This window comes from Rattus norvegicus, chromosome 2 (assembly GCF_021556685.1).
Source record: "Rattus norvegicus strain SHRSP/BbbUtx chromosome 2, alternate assembly SHRSP_T2T, whole genome shotgun sequence".
Classification (NCBI taxonomy): Eukaryota; Metazoa; Chordata; class Mammalia; order Rodentia; family Muridae; genus Rattus; species Rattus norvegicus.
The window spans coordinates 188247731-188262041 of NC_141535.1; the positions used below are offsets into that span (position 1 = coordinate 188247731).

Here is a 14311-nt window from a genome sequence, read left to right on the forward strand (position 1 = left end):
AGGGGAAAGGAAATGAATAAAACTGTTCAAGACCTGAAAATAAAAATAGGAGCAAAAAGGAAAACACAAACTGAGGGAATCCTGGAGATGGAAAACCTAAGAGAACAGAAACTACAGACACAAGCATCACCAACAGAATACAATAGATGGAAGAGAGACTCTCGGGCACAGAAAATACGATAGAGTAAATTGATACAGAGGTCAAAGAAATTTTTAAATCTAAAGCATTCCTGACCCAAAACATCCAGGAAGTCTGGGACACTTTGAAAAGACCAAACGTAAGAATAACAGTAATAGATGATGAGAAGTTTCCATGATCAAAGTTCCAGAAAATATTTTCAACAACATCAGAGAAGAAATTTCCCTCAACCTAAAGAAAGAGATGCCTATGTATATAGAAGAAACTTACAGAGGACCAAATATATTAGACCAGAAAAGAAAATCCCCTTGCCACATAATAATCTAAACACTAAATATACAGAACAAAAAGATATTAAAATCTGCACGGAAAAAGGACTAAGGCAATATATACAGGTAGAGCTATCAGAATTGTACTCAGCATTTATTCTAAAAGCCAAAAAGGCTTTTACATGTCGGGAGGTCTCTAAGAGACCACAGATGCCAGCCCAGATTATTATACCCTGAAAAACTTTCAATCACCATAAAGGGAGAAAATGAGCTATTCCATGACAAAACCAAATATAAATAGTATCTATCTATAAATCTGGCTCTCTAGAAGATACTAGAAAGAAAACTTAAATCCAAGTAGGTAAACTACACTCAGGAAAAGACAGGAAATAAATAATTCTACACCCAGGAGGACCAAAAGAAGGGGAGTGCAGACACAGGGATGCGCGCGCGCGCGCGCGCGCACGCACGCACGCACGCACGCACGCACGCACACACACACACACACACACACACACAACCACTACTAACATCAAAATAGCAGGAATTAAAAATAAAAATCATTGGTCATTAATGTCTCTTAACATCAATGGAAACAATTCCCCAATAAAAAGGCACAGCCTAAACGAATAGATGTAAAAACAGGATCCAGCATTCTGCTGCATATAAGAAACACACCTCAGGAACAAAGATAAACATTACCTAAGAGTAAAAGGCTGGAAAATAAAATTTCCCAGCAAATGGACCTAAGAAACAAGATAGAGTAGCTATTCTAATATGTAATAAAATAGACTTTTATTAGATAAATTAATTTTAACAAAAATTAAGAGATGGGGAAAGTACCACATACCAAATTTAAATTAAGATCACGTAAACAATCTAAATAGACCAATATCCCCTAAGGAAATAGAAGCAATCAGTAAAAGTCTTCAAACAAACAAAAAAGCCCAGGTTTCTGTGCAGAATTCTATCAGACTTTCAAAGAGGATCAAATACCAGTAACTCCCTAAATTTGTCCACAAAATAGGAACAGAACATTGTCAAATTTATTTTATGAGGCCACAGTCACCCTGATATGTACACCATACAAAGACTCAATAAAGAAAATTTCAGAGCAAAGTCCCTTATGAACATTGATGCGGAAAAACTCACAAATGTAATCCAATAACACATCAAAAACATCATCCACCATGACAAGTAGGCTTCATCCCAGAGATGCATGGATGATTCAACATACAGAAATTCATCAACATAATCCAACATATAAACAAACTGAAAGAAAAAACCCACACGATGACCTCAATATATTACCTCAAGTTCTGCAGTAAGACAGCTAAAGGAGATCAAGGAAATACAAATTTGAAGAACTCAAAGTATCGCTATTCACAGATGATATGATAGTGTGCATAAGTGACCCCAAAATTTCTACCAGGGAACTCCCATATTTAATAAATACAGTGAAGTGGCTGGAGACAAAATTAATTAATGACAAAAAAATCAGTGGCCCTCCTATATACAAATAATAAACAGGCTGAGAAAAAAATAGGGAAGCAACATCCTTAATGATAGCCTCAAATAATATAAAATATCTTGGTGTAACTCTAGCCAAGCTAGTGAAAGACCTGTATGACAAGAACTTCAAGTCTCTGAAGAAAAAAATTGAAGAAGACATAAGAAGATGGAAAGGTCTTACATGCTCATGATTGGAAGGATTAACATAGTAAAAGTGGTCATCTTACTAAAAACAATTTACAGATACAATGCAATTTCCATCAAAGTTCCAACACAATTCTTTACAGACCTTGAAATAAGACTCAGCTTCATATGGAAAAACAATAAGCCCAAGATAGATAAAATAATCCTGTATAATAGAACTTCTGGGGGTATTGAGTCCCTAATTTCAAGTTGTATTTCAGATCAATAGTAATACAAGCCGCATGGTATTGGTATAGGAACGGACAAATTAATCAACGGAATCAAATCAAAGACCCACATACTTATGGAACGTGACCATTGACAAAGAAGGCAAAAACATACAATGGAAAAAAGAAAACATCTTCAACAAACATTGTTGGTCTAGCTGTATGTTTGAATGAATATAAAAGATTGCAAATATATCCATGTCTATAACTCCATACAAAATTCAAGTCCAAGGTGATCAAAGAGCTCAACAAAAACCAGGTACACTAAATATGATAGTAGAGAAAGGAGGAATAGCCTTGAATGCAGAGGCACAGAGGGCAACTTCATGAATAAAACACTAACAGCTCAGGCACTAAGCTCAGTAATTTTAAAATGGGACCTTAAGACACTGAAAAACCTCTAAAAGGCAAAGGATACCATCAACAGGACAAAATGACAGCCTACAGAATGGGAAAAGATCTTTGCCAACCCAACATTCCACAAAGGGCTGATATCCAAAATATATAAAGAACTCAAGAAACTAGACATCAAGAAACAAAATAACTTAATTAAAAAAAATGGGGTATAGAGCTAAACGGAGACTCCTCAACAGAGGAATCTCTAATGGCCAAGAAGCACTTGAAGAAATGTTCAACATCCTTAGTCATCAGAGAAATGCAAATCAAAAATAACTCTGAGATTCCATATTAGACCCATTAGAATGGCTAAGATCAAAAACTGGCAAGAATTGTAGCAAGGAAGGGGAACATTCCTCCGTTGCTGTTGGGAGTGCAAACTTGTATAACCACTTGGAAAATCAACTTGGTGTTTTCTCCAAAAATTTGGAATAGTTCTACCTCAAGACCCAGCTTCTGGGCATATAAAAGATTCTTTTTTTTTTCCCGGAGCTGGGGACCAAACCCAGGGCCTTGCGCTTGCTAGGCAAGCGCTCTACCGCTGAGCTAAATCCCCAACCCCATATACAAGATTCTTTATCATCCCACAAGGTCACTTGCTCAACTATTTTCATAGCAGCTTTATTCTTAATAGTCAGAAACCGGAAAAAACCCAGATGTCCCTCAACCAAAGAATGTATAAAGAAAATGTGGTACATTTACACAATAGACTATTCCTCAGCTATTATAAGCAAGGCAGCATGAAACTTGCATGCAATAGATGAAACTAGAAAATATCATTCTGAGTGTGGTGACCCAGATCCAGAAAGACAAACATGGCTTATACTTATAAGTGTGTGTTACCATAAAATACAGGATAACCATGCTACGATCCACAAGCCCAAAGAACCTAAGTAACAAGGAGGCTCCAAGAGGGCTAGGAAAAACTTGGATCTCACTGAGAAGAGAAAATAAAACAGACATCAGGTGTGAATGGAGGAAGGGGACTGGGTTGGGGAGGGTATGAGGAAGGGAACAGAATGATTCAAGTCAGGGGAGGGCAGAGGGAGAGGGTATGGAGAGAGAGAATTGGAATAGGTACGGGGCCATCTCTGGGACAATCTAGAAGGAGAGGACAAGGGAAATTTTCAGGGATCTATGAGGACCCTACCTAAGACTTCTAGCAATGGGGGATATGGAGCCTGAAATGACCATCTCTTGTTACCAGAAAAGACTTCCAAATGGGATAAGGACATCAACCCAGCAACAATATCTTTGACCCGTAATTTGTTCTTCCTACAAGTGTGCAGGGATAAAGACGGAGCAGAAATTGAGATACTGGCCAACCAACGCCCAGACCAGCTTGAGCCTCCTGCCACGAGACAATACCCAGCTATACCTGCAGATGAGAACTTCACCCAGCAGCCGACGGAAACAAATGCAGAGACACACAGCCAAACATTAGGCAGAGCTTAGGGACTATTATGGAAGGTGGGGAGGGAAGATTGAAGGAGCCAGAGAGTTCAAGGAAACCACAAGGAAACCTACAGAATCAACTAACCTGGGCCCATAGGGACCCACAGAGACTGAGCCACCAACCAGAGAGCATGCATGGGATGGACCTAGGCTCTTTGCACTTATGTAGCAGTTGTATAGCTTGGTCTTCATGTAGGACTTCTAACAGGAGCAGGGTCTGTTTCTGACAATGTTGCCAAACTGGATCCCTTTCCACTAACTGGGCTGCCTTGTCTAGCCTCAATAGGAGATGCACCTAGTCCTACTGCAACTTGATATGTCATGTTGGTTTGACATTCACTGAAGCCTTCCCTATTTCTGAGGAGCAAGGGAGGAGGGTGATGGGGAGTGAGGTGAGAGGGAGGGACTGGGAGGAGAGGAGGAAGGGGAAGCTGTAATTGGATGTAAAATTAGCAGCAGCAGCAGCAGCAACAACAACAACAAAACAAAACCAATAATAGAAAACAGTTCGAGAGAGCTACAAGGAGCAAGCCAGTAAGCAGCAACCTCCCGCCCCCTGCCCCCACCATGGACTCTGCATCAGCTCCTGCATCCAGGTTCCTGCCCTGTTTATTTCTTGTCCTGGTTTCCCTTAAATGATGAGCAGTGAAGTAGAAGCATAAGCCACAAAGACCCTTCCCCACTACAAGTTGCTTTTTGTTCAAGATGTTTCATCACTGTAATAGTAATCTTAGTTATGTTTTTTTTTCTGTTGGCTTTTTTGTTTTTAATCGAGACAGACTTTCACTTTATAACCCTGGTCCACTTGGTTCTTATGAATCCTTTTAGCACCATAAGAACTTGCATTATATCTAACACATACTGGGAGCTTAATAGGTGCTGTCAAATAGATTAAATTATGAGTAGGAAGGTGAACAGTCAAGGGCTCTAAAATAATTTGTTCTTATGAAAATACTTTAGTTTTAGTTATGAGCATCTGAATTGGCTTTGTGGGTTTGAGTTCAAGTGTTTGAACTGTTCAGAAGAGGATGTCTGATCCTCTGAGTTGGAGTTACAGGTGGTAACATCATCATGACATCATACATGGGTGCTGGGGACCAAATTTGGGTCCTCAGCAAGAGGAATGCATGCTCTTAGCAGCTGAACCATATCTTTAGCCGCCAAATAGTTTTTTTAAATCTGTGCATCAACACCTATAAGCAAATAGAATAAAGAAATGGCTACCAGAAAAAAAATTAGTGGATTCACGATTGTCTCTTTGCCAATTGATAGATTCTGGTGTGTAAGCAGTTCTTGCCTTTGGTTGTGTACCAAATGGAGACCCACCAGGCTCCAATATGTAGTTCCAAACCCATTGCCACATAGACAGTACTGGTTAAAATCAGAGTTACAAAACAAAATACAAAAGGCATGACTATGGGAATGAGACTTGCTGGGAAGAGTTGGGGATAAGAATGTTTGGAAGGAGAAAGAGAGTAGAGAGGTTAAAATGAAGAGAATGCACGATATACATATATTAAACTGACAATAAACAAATTAAATCATTCTTTTAAATTTTACTAATTTGTATTTATATGAGTACACTGTAGCTGTCTTCAGTTAACTCAATTTTTTAAAAAGAAAAATACTCTAAGGCTTCAAGATTTTATTCCAATTGGAGACTAAAACTACTGTCTAGGGCAAAACAATTTGTAGAGGAAAAATAATTTTATTCCCATTTAAAGGATGGTCATCCATAGAGTCTCAAGTATTTGAACTGTTTGAAGTACCAGCTATCATAAAGGAGAATGTGTTGTATCCTTTGCTACAATGAGAGGCTTAAAGTCATATCTCTTTTACCTCGGTAAATACAGCTTAGCTGTCTTTGCTAGAAAGGCAATGGGAGTGAGGAAAGAGAAAGTTATGAGTCTGGTTCTCATCTCTTACCCATTACTCTGCCTTCCAGCTCCCTAGGGAAGTCGTGGGTGCTCTTAAGTGTGTACTTCAGGGGCTGAGAATGATTGTGTGTGAGTCACTCCCATATCTCTACCTATCTAACCCTTTTCCTTTGAGCACAGTCTAAACCCAATCACTTGCTTCTAATGAATATAGAAAGACAAAGCTGAAGGAATGCTGCTTCCAGTTTAGGAAGGATTTGCCTTCTATCTAGCATGCTAACTCTTTTTCTTGAATTAGTTATGATAAAGTAGGATGCTGTGTTGTAGAGGACAACTAAAGAACACAGAGTAGCCTCCAGCTGATAGTCAACAAGAAACTGAATAGAGGTTCCTATTCAATAGCTTTTAAGGAATGAAGTCTTCCAGTAACAATGTAAGTGAGCTTGGAAGTGCATTTCCCCACTCCAGATGGATCCAGATAAGATCTTGGAGCCCTGTGTGTTGTAGTCTCATGAGAAGCCCTAAAGCCAAGCATCTAGAAAAGTTTTACATCAGTGTTTGGGGCTGAAACTGTAGTACTAACCATGTGCTAAGTTTGACATACTTGTTACACAGTAGTAGAAAACTGATGCAGGCGAGCCTTTGGTGAAGAAGGAATATTGATCTGGTGGTCGAGCATAAGCAGAAGTTGTCATTATGAGGTTTCTGTAGATCTGTAGCCATGATTTGTTGTTCATTTGTTCATTCACTTTCTCTCCGTGAGCTATTTGGAGTGAAATCCTAACAGTTATCAAGTCAGGAGAGATCTGGGTTCAATTATTATTGATTTTCTTCTAGATGTGGTCCTGGGCATGCCATGTTTAGTGACATCCCTTAGATTGAGACCTTATTAGTTTTTATCTAAAATGTAAGCTAGTCTGTTTGGAACTCTGATAATCTCAGAAATCTAGTTAAAAAAATCAAAGTTCCAGGGGTTTTCATGAGCATTGTCCTATGGACAAGTACTGAGAGTTCCATACAAATTTCAGCTACTCATGATGTTACCTAGGACCCTTGGATTTATATGGCAAACACATTGTGCTTAAACTTCCCCAGGAGAAAGTTCCTGCTTCATTGACTTTGTATCCCCGAGTACATGGTAAACAGAAGTTTAATGGACATTTGTTGCATGTGTTAATAAGTTAATGGTGAATATATGGATTATAGATGATCACATCTATGCCTTTGTAGATGTCTTAGCCTGCTTATTCTGCTATAACAAGGATACTAGAGATAGGGAAATTTAGACTGAATATAAATGTGTCAAAATCTGGGTGGCAGCCCAGAATTGAGTGGATACATTTAGCAAGGGCCAGCTTGCTATATTGTTCCACAGCAGACATGTAAATAGTGAGAAACACATAAGGAGTCTAGACTTAACCTTGTGTAAAGAAACTGCTCCCTTGGTAAGGAACACTCTCAAAACAGTGACACTAATCAGTATGTAGAGGCCAGTCCCTAACAGCCTTATCTCTTTTAACTAAGGTTCATCTTTCAAAACATTAAGTTTCCAGTCCATTTTTGTTGGTGGAGGAACACATAAAAAGACAGAAAAAGGCCAGGTCTAAATTTTCTGCATGTTAAATATTAATCAGACTCAACTTTTTTCCCGTTAATAACTCAGGGGCTCGATGCTGCGTTCCTGTTGTGAAATTGATAGCTGGTTAAGAGGTGGTGAGAACTTGTAATTCTCAGAGAGGGGGTCAAAGAGGAGCAGGAACCTTAGATGATGCCAGAATTGGAGGAACAGAATTATGCACCATTGATGCCAATGTCATGCTGACTGATGATTGTCTCTGATCATTCTCTTGATGTTCATTCCTTTCATAGTGGCATAATATTTTTCTGTTGAATTCAAAGCTTTGTTTTGTAACTATGAGACCTTAGAATTTGTTTTAGCTGTTGGGCAAAATGGTCTGTGATTACACACTATAATCAATACCAAGTTTATCTGATCCCATTCTTAAGAATTTCAAATATTCAAGATAAATTATCTTATCTGTGGGCTAAGTTTTTCTCATAGTGAGAACTTTTTCAAGCCACAAAAATCTCCACATATCCTTATTTCTGATGGGGATATTTTCCCATTTCTGTTATCTCTATTAAACCCTCAAAAACGTGTGTGATGAGATGGAAATAAGGGAAGGCAGCAGAGTGCTCGCTGACCATCGAGAAGGCCACAGATTTATTATTGGCACTATCCTAAAAATAGTTGTTTTCTGTTGTTGTTGTAAGAGTGCAGGTGACTGAAAAGAGTTTGGAGGGACAGGGCTGAGATTGTTACAAAAGCCCAATCTAATACTAATGTTTCCCTTAGGTGCATAGACTCTACCTAGGTCTAGTCTATCCACAACTCAATTTTAATCAGAGGGAATCGAGGATTATCTGACTTTCTTCCTTTTTCTTTTTTTAAAAAGTCATTGTAAAGACGAAGCTTTTACCACTAAAGGAATAAATACTATATTAGTTAATTTTGTCAACGTGGCACATGATAGAGCAGTGTTTCTTAACCTTCCTAATGCTGCGACCCTTTAATACAGTTCCTCATGTGGTGGTGAACCCCAACCATAAAATTATTTGTGTTGCTACACAAAACTGTAATTTTGCTACTGTTAAGAACTATAATATAAATATTGGTGTTTTCCAATGGTCTTAGATGACCCTTGGAGCAACACCCAAAGGGGTTGCTACCCAAAGTCTTTGAGTCATCTTGGAAGAGAAACCTCAATTGAAAAAAAAATGTTTTTATTGAATTGCCTTGAAGGCAAGTCTATGAAGCATTTTGGCTGATATGGGAGGTCCCAGCTATGGGGCAATGTCAGCCCTGAACAGATGGTCTTTGGTTGTATTTTTAAAAGGCAACCTGATTGAGCCATGGAAAGCGAGCCAATAAGCAGCATTCCTCCATGGTCCTGCCTCCATGGTCCCGCCTCCATGGTCCCACCTCCATGGCTTTGCTTTGAGTTAGGCTCTTATTTCCCTCAATGGTGACTATAACATGGAAATGTAAGTTGAACAACTCCTTTCCCAAGCTGCTTTGTGTGACAATGTTTTATCACACAGACAGTTTACTCAGAACCACATACAAGTGATCATGGACGAAGAACACAGATTCAGCTTTTCGCAAATGCCATGTTCCTCTGTGGAAGGGGTTACATGGAATTTTATTACTTATAGACTAAAGGGATAATGACATTCTTAGCTTTAGGGCTCAAGAAAGATAGCAGTCTGCTAAGCATATACTGTAAGGGTAATGTTTTAGTGAAGATTTCAGATAATATTCATGTATAACCCAAATAGAATTTATGCTAATAATTTAAATTTTTAAATGTTTTTTATTAGTTCTTTGAGACTTTAATATGACATCTCATGGTCATAGTCACATCCCCTGACCATGTACCCCATGCCAGCATTTCTCGGTTCTACCTTCCTTCTGACCCACACAACAGCAGCAACAGCAGCAGCAGCAACAACAACAACAACAACAACATCTTCCTTTTCTTCCCCCCCCCTCTTCTCCTTAATCCATTGAGACCAATGTGCTGGTCAAACATTTTTGAAAGTATGGCTTTCTACTGGAGCATGGTAGACCTACCAGGAGCTCTACTCTTGGATGGAACTGTCCCTCCCTCTTCAAACAGTCAAATAATTGCAAATTGCTCTTCAGCTAGGGATGAGAGTTGGTCTGTCTTGTGTTTGTACAGGCTTTAAGCATGCTTTCATAACCATTCTCTGTATGTCTTTCTTGCCGTGTCCAGAAGACTCTGCTTTCTTGTTGCTGTCAGCAGTGTCTGGCTCTTATACTCTTTCTGCTCCCTTTTCTGCAGTGAATTCTGGGACTTTGGAGGAGGGGCTGCGTCATGTATGTTTTATTTAGAGCTGGGTATTCTTGACCAGGGTGCTCTCTCTCTCTCTCTCTCTCTCTCTCTCTCTCTCTCTCTCTCTCTCTCTCTCTCTCTCTCGTGTGTTCGTGTGTGTGTGTGTGTGTGTGTGTGTGTTTCAGAAAGCTTCTGCAATGGTAGGTTTCCATGTGATCAAGGTCTTTTTAAATAGATAACCACAAGGATTTAGTTCACTTGGTAAATGTCAGATTTTCAAAGGAACCAAAAATACCCCATGATATTTTGGCTCCAGTCTGTAATATTTTAACTCTCTGTAAATCTTGATGTTTAGCCATTTGATCTTTAGACTCTTTAACAAAAGCATTGCTTCTCTGTCTCTCTCCACTGCAACCCGTCCCTCTTCTTTCTGTCAACATCAGTTAACAAAGGGATCCAGTGATCTCAAGTCTATCGTTAGGCAGTGACATGAAATTTGAGTTTCAATAGATGAAGAACTGGGGTAGCAGACAATAGGAATGCTCAACTAGTTAGTATTGCTTACGGTGAAGATGTGGTCCGGACCATGATTATCTTAGATACAGTCCCACAGGGTAGCCTGAAGAAACGTGCATTGCTTCAGCAGCCGAGTTGCTCTCAGGCGATGGATTACTTTTGATACAGCTTATAGCTTGTTTTCAGGGCTAACCGCTCTCATTTAAGGGTAGGGCAGTTTCTGGGAGCACCTCTAAATCTTGTTCCCAAAGGGTCATCTACTCTGGACCTGGGTCAAGGCTAGGATAATATTCAGACTAGTGGCACTGCATCGTCACATTCTGCCCTGGGCTCTTGTTCCCATCTCTAACCTTCCTCCTTCCTCCTTTCAAAATGTTTTCAGGGCCTATAGCTATGGCTGGCTGGTTAAAGGAGTGTTGTGTACTGCTCTTGAAGAATATCAGAGCTTGTTTCTGTGCACCTATGACTCACGATCCAAAACCACCTGTAACTCTAGGTCCAGAGAATTCAACACCCTCCTCTAGCCTCTGTGGGCACTTACACTCATGCATGCAGACACATGTATATATACACAATTAAAAAATTAGAAATAAGATAAAGCCCTTCAAAATATTTTAGCGAAATATTGTTTACAAAGCTTACATTATATTTTGTTTAAGCAAATTTATTTACAAAATTTATGTACTGAATGGGTCATAATTAAAATAGAAATTCAGGGGTTGGGGATTTAGCTCAGTGGTAGAGCGCTTGCCTAGGAAGCGCAAGGCCCTGGGTTCGGTCCCCAGCTCTGAAAAAAAGAACCAATAAAATAAAATAAAATAAAATAAAATAGAAATTCAAAGATATTTTACTCTTGTAAAACTATCAGCACTGTATAACTTAGCATATTTCTTACCCATGTAAAAGCCACATACCCATCAATAGTTGATACCTGCTTTCCATGTCTGTTCCTAACTCTGGGCAGAAGTCTCTACAGTTTGGTCTGTTTGAAGATTTCATATAAAGGGACTTATACAATATTTGATTATTTTGCCAACTTCTTTTGTTTAGTGTCATGTCTAAGGTTCACTTAGGGTGTGGCATCGTTCAACGCTTTGGTATTTTTTATTGATAATAATTTGGAAATGAGAAAATCACAAAGAAATAAAGTAAAAGCAAATTCCTGTTACAAGATAGTCTTGTTCACACGTGTGTGCCTCTGTCTCACCTTGGGGGATTTTACAGACTTGCACATGTGCACCTGTGTTTGTGTGTGTTCTACATTGAGATATAGGCAGATGTGGTGTTTTATCCTGCTTAATGGCACATGAATGTACTTAAAGGGGTTTCTTTTGACATTGGTGTTCCTTGAACAGATTATGTCCTTGTGACATTCCCACATGCAAATATACTACAAATAGTAACTTTTTATTGTTGAAAGTTTGGGTGAATTTCTCATATTCTTACTACTAAGTAATTATAAATAATCATGAATTGAACATCACGAGAAGTTCAAAAACAAAACCCCATGTCTAATCACTTTGTGCCAATATTCTGATTTTGTAACTCCACTCTTTTGAAAAGAAGAAAGTTAATTGTCATGGTTCTTAGTCATTTATCTTTCCTTCTTGGGGATTTCTTCTCAGTTATAATATACATTAAGCCTTCACTAAGTCTAGTTCAAACTAGGTCCTCAAGAACCACAACTAGTTTTGCAAATAAGGAGTTGAAATCATTAGGTGCTGGTGAATATATAGGAAAATTTTCTATTGGTGGAACTGTAAATTAAAGCAAGTGTGTCCTTGATAAAAATCATTTGATTATTTATCACTAATTTCCAATGAGTCCTCTCAAAATATTTGAAGAGTAAATTGTTAAGATGGAGTCAAGGGGGACTGCAGGGATGGCTCTGTGTCTAAGAACACTTCCTGTTCTTGTGGAGGATTTGCCTTTGGTCCCCAGCATCCACATCGTAGCTCACAACTGTTTGTAACATTCTAGACGCTCCAACACCCGTCCAGACTTCTGGAAATAACACACATACACACATGTGGTACACATTCATGCATACAGTACATCACACACACATACATAAAATCAAATATTTTAATACAATATCAAGGTGTCATATGGCCCATCTTGCCCATAAGAATCTTGACATAAAAACCCTAATACATTTAGTATTTATTTGCATTAATCATTTTTTCCTGTTATTTGGAATTGACCCCAGAATCTCAAGCATGATGTTCAAATGCTCTACCACTGAGCTATGTTCCTCCAGGAGGAATTAGTATCTACATAGATTATTTTAAAGGCAGTTTGAGTTTCAGAGCAAAATTGGCAGGAAGTACAAGGTTCCCATAGCTACACAGCCCATAAGTGCAGAGGCTCCTTCCACCAATGTCCTAACCTGAGAGAATGCAGTTGTCACATCAGTGAATCTGCACTGGCCTGCTATCTCCGTGGCTTTGCTTCTTCCACAATGGCATATGTTTAGAATTTTAAAAGACATGGCTTTTTATCACCAGCTCCTTGCCTTTAATGACATATCTTTAAGGTTCCTCCATGTCTTTTCATGGTTTGATGACCCTCTCCCCCTGGAACCAAATAATATCTGCTATCCAACATTTATCCATTAACCTACTAGTTAGTAACCTTGGAAGTTGCCAAGTTTGGGGAGTTGTGATGGAGTTTTTGTGAAGACTCCCATATGGTTGTTTTCTATGTAGTGGACACAGATGTAAACATATTTGGGTAAACATGGTAGCTCACAGTTGCCAGTTTACTCAATAAAGATGCTTAGTTTCGTGATAAATCGTGGCAGTGCTCACACGCAATATGCATTCTTGCTAAAATTTGGTGTTGGTGTTGTTTTGACTTTGTGGTATTCCAGGAGGTCTACAGTGGTTCCTATTATTTTCATTTGTATGTCTTTAGTGTGCACGGTGTTGATCATCCTGCTATGTGACTATTTTCTATCTTCATACTTCCGTTGGTGAAGTGTCTGCTCGTGTCTTTTGTCTGCTTTCTCTCATACTTTATTGTAATAAAGGGTGCTTTTAGGTTTTAAAACACTTCTTTCTGAGATTTAATATGCATTTATTTTGAAGTAACTAGGGTAATGCCATCTTGTCTTGACTCCCTTTTGTGTCTACTTAGAAACTTCTCATCCCTCTACCCCACCACAGTCATATCTGCCTTGGCAACACATCTGAGATCTATATGGCCATAACCCTGGCCCAGATGTATTAATCAAAATAATCCATGTTTAAAAATAAAAAGGCTTCAGTTGAAAACAATTGTCATGTTATGTCTGAAATAACTATCATATTGGTACTAAACAAATGTTTGGTAAGGTTCCTCTGACCTTCACTTAACATTGTTGTAGTTGTGGGCTTTGCTTCTTTAAATGCTGTATCCCTGAACTTCAATGCCTAGGGATTTTGAGGCATGAGCCGCTCTTGGTCACTGGCAAAAATTAAGACTCTGATACTGTTAGATTTTTGGTGGTGATCCTAGCTGTTAAGGGCTTAGTCATCTCTTTAGTATGACTGATACTCTTAATTGGCTTAATAAGTATGGTATTCTGTATTTTTCTTACATGAACTTATTGCCCTCTGGGTCAGTGTGCAAGCTTTTATGTTCATGGTTCTGACACTAGGGAATACCTAACTGGTGCTTTCTTTATGTAATAGCCTTGCTTTCTTCCTTTGGAGTCTCCAGGCTATCTGTTGGAGCCTAGAAGAAAATGCAGTTTAGTTATTTTAGGTCCAGGATCCAGAAAAGACAGGACTGTCACTCAAGAAGTTGAATTCAGGGAAAACTTACATTTCTAAACAAAATAATCCTACTATCTGCTTGTCAAATTATGTTCAGACTTTGAACTATTGTGTTTTTTTTC

At 38.8% G+C, this 14311-nt stretch overlaps 1 long non-coding RNA gene across 2 annotated transcripts in view; it reads left to right on the forward strand.

Moving 5' to 3' along the window:
- Positions 1-7075: 7075 nt before the first annotated feature.
- LOC120100894 (uncharacterized) overlaps positions 7076-14311 on the forward strand; it is a 52695-nt gene continuing 45459 nt past the window's right edge. For both annotated transcript variants that reach the window (XR_015676662.1, XR_015676663.1), the window contains exon 1: positions 7076-7196. This is a non-coding gene — a long non-coding RNA (uncharacterized LOC120100894). The remainder of the gene's footprint in view (positions 7197-14311) is intronic.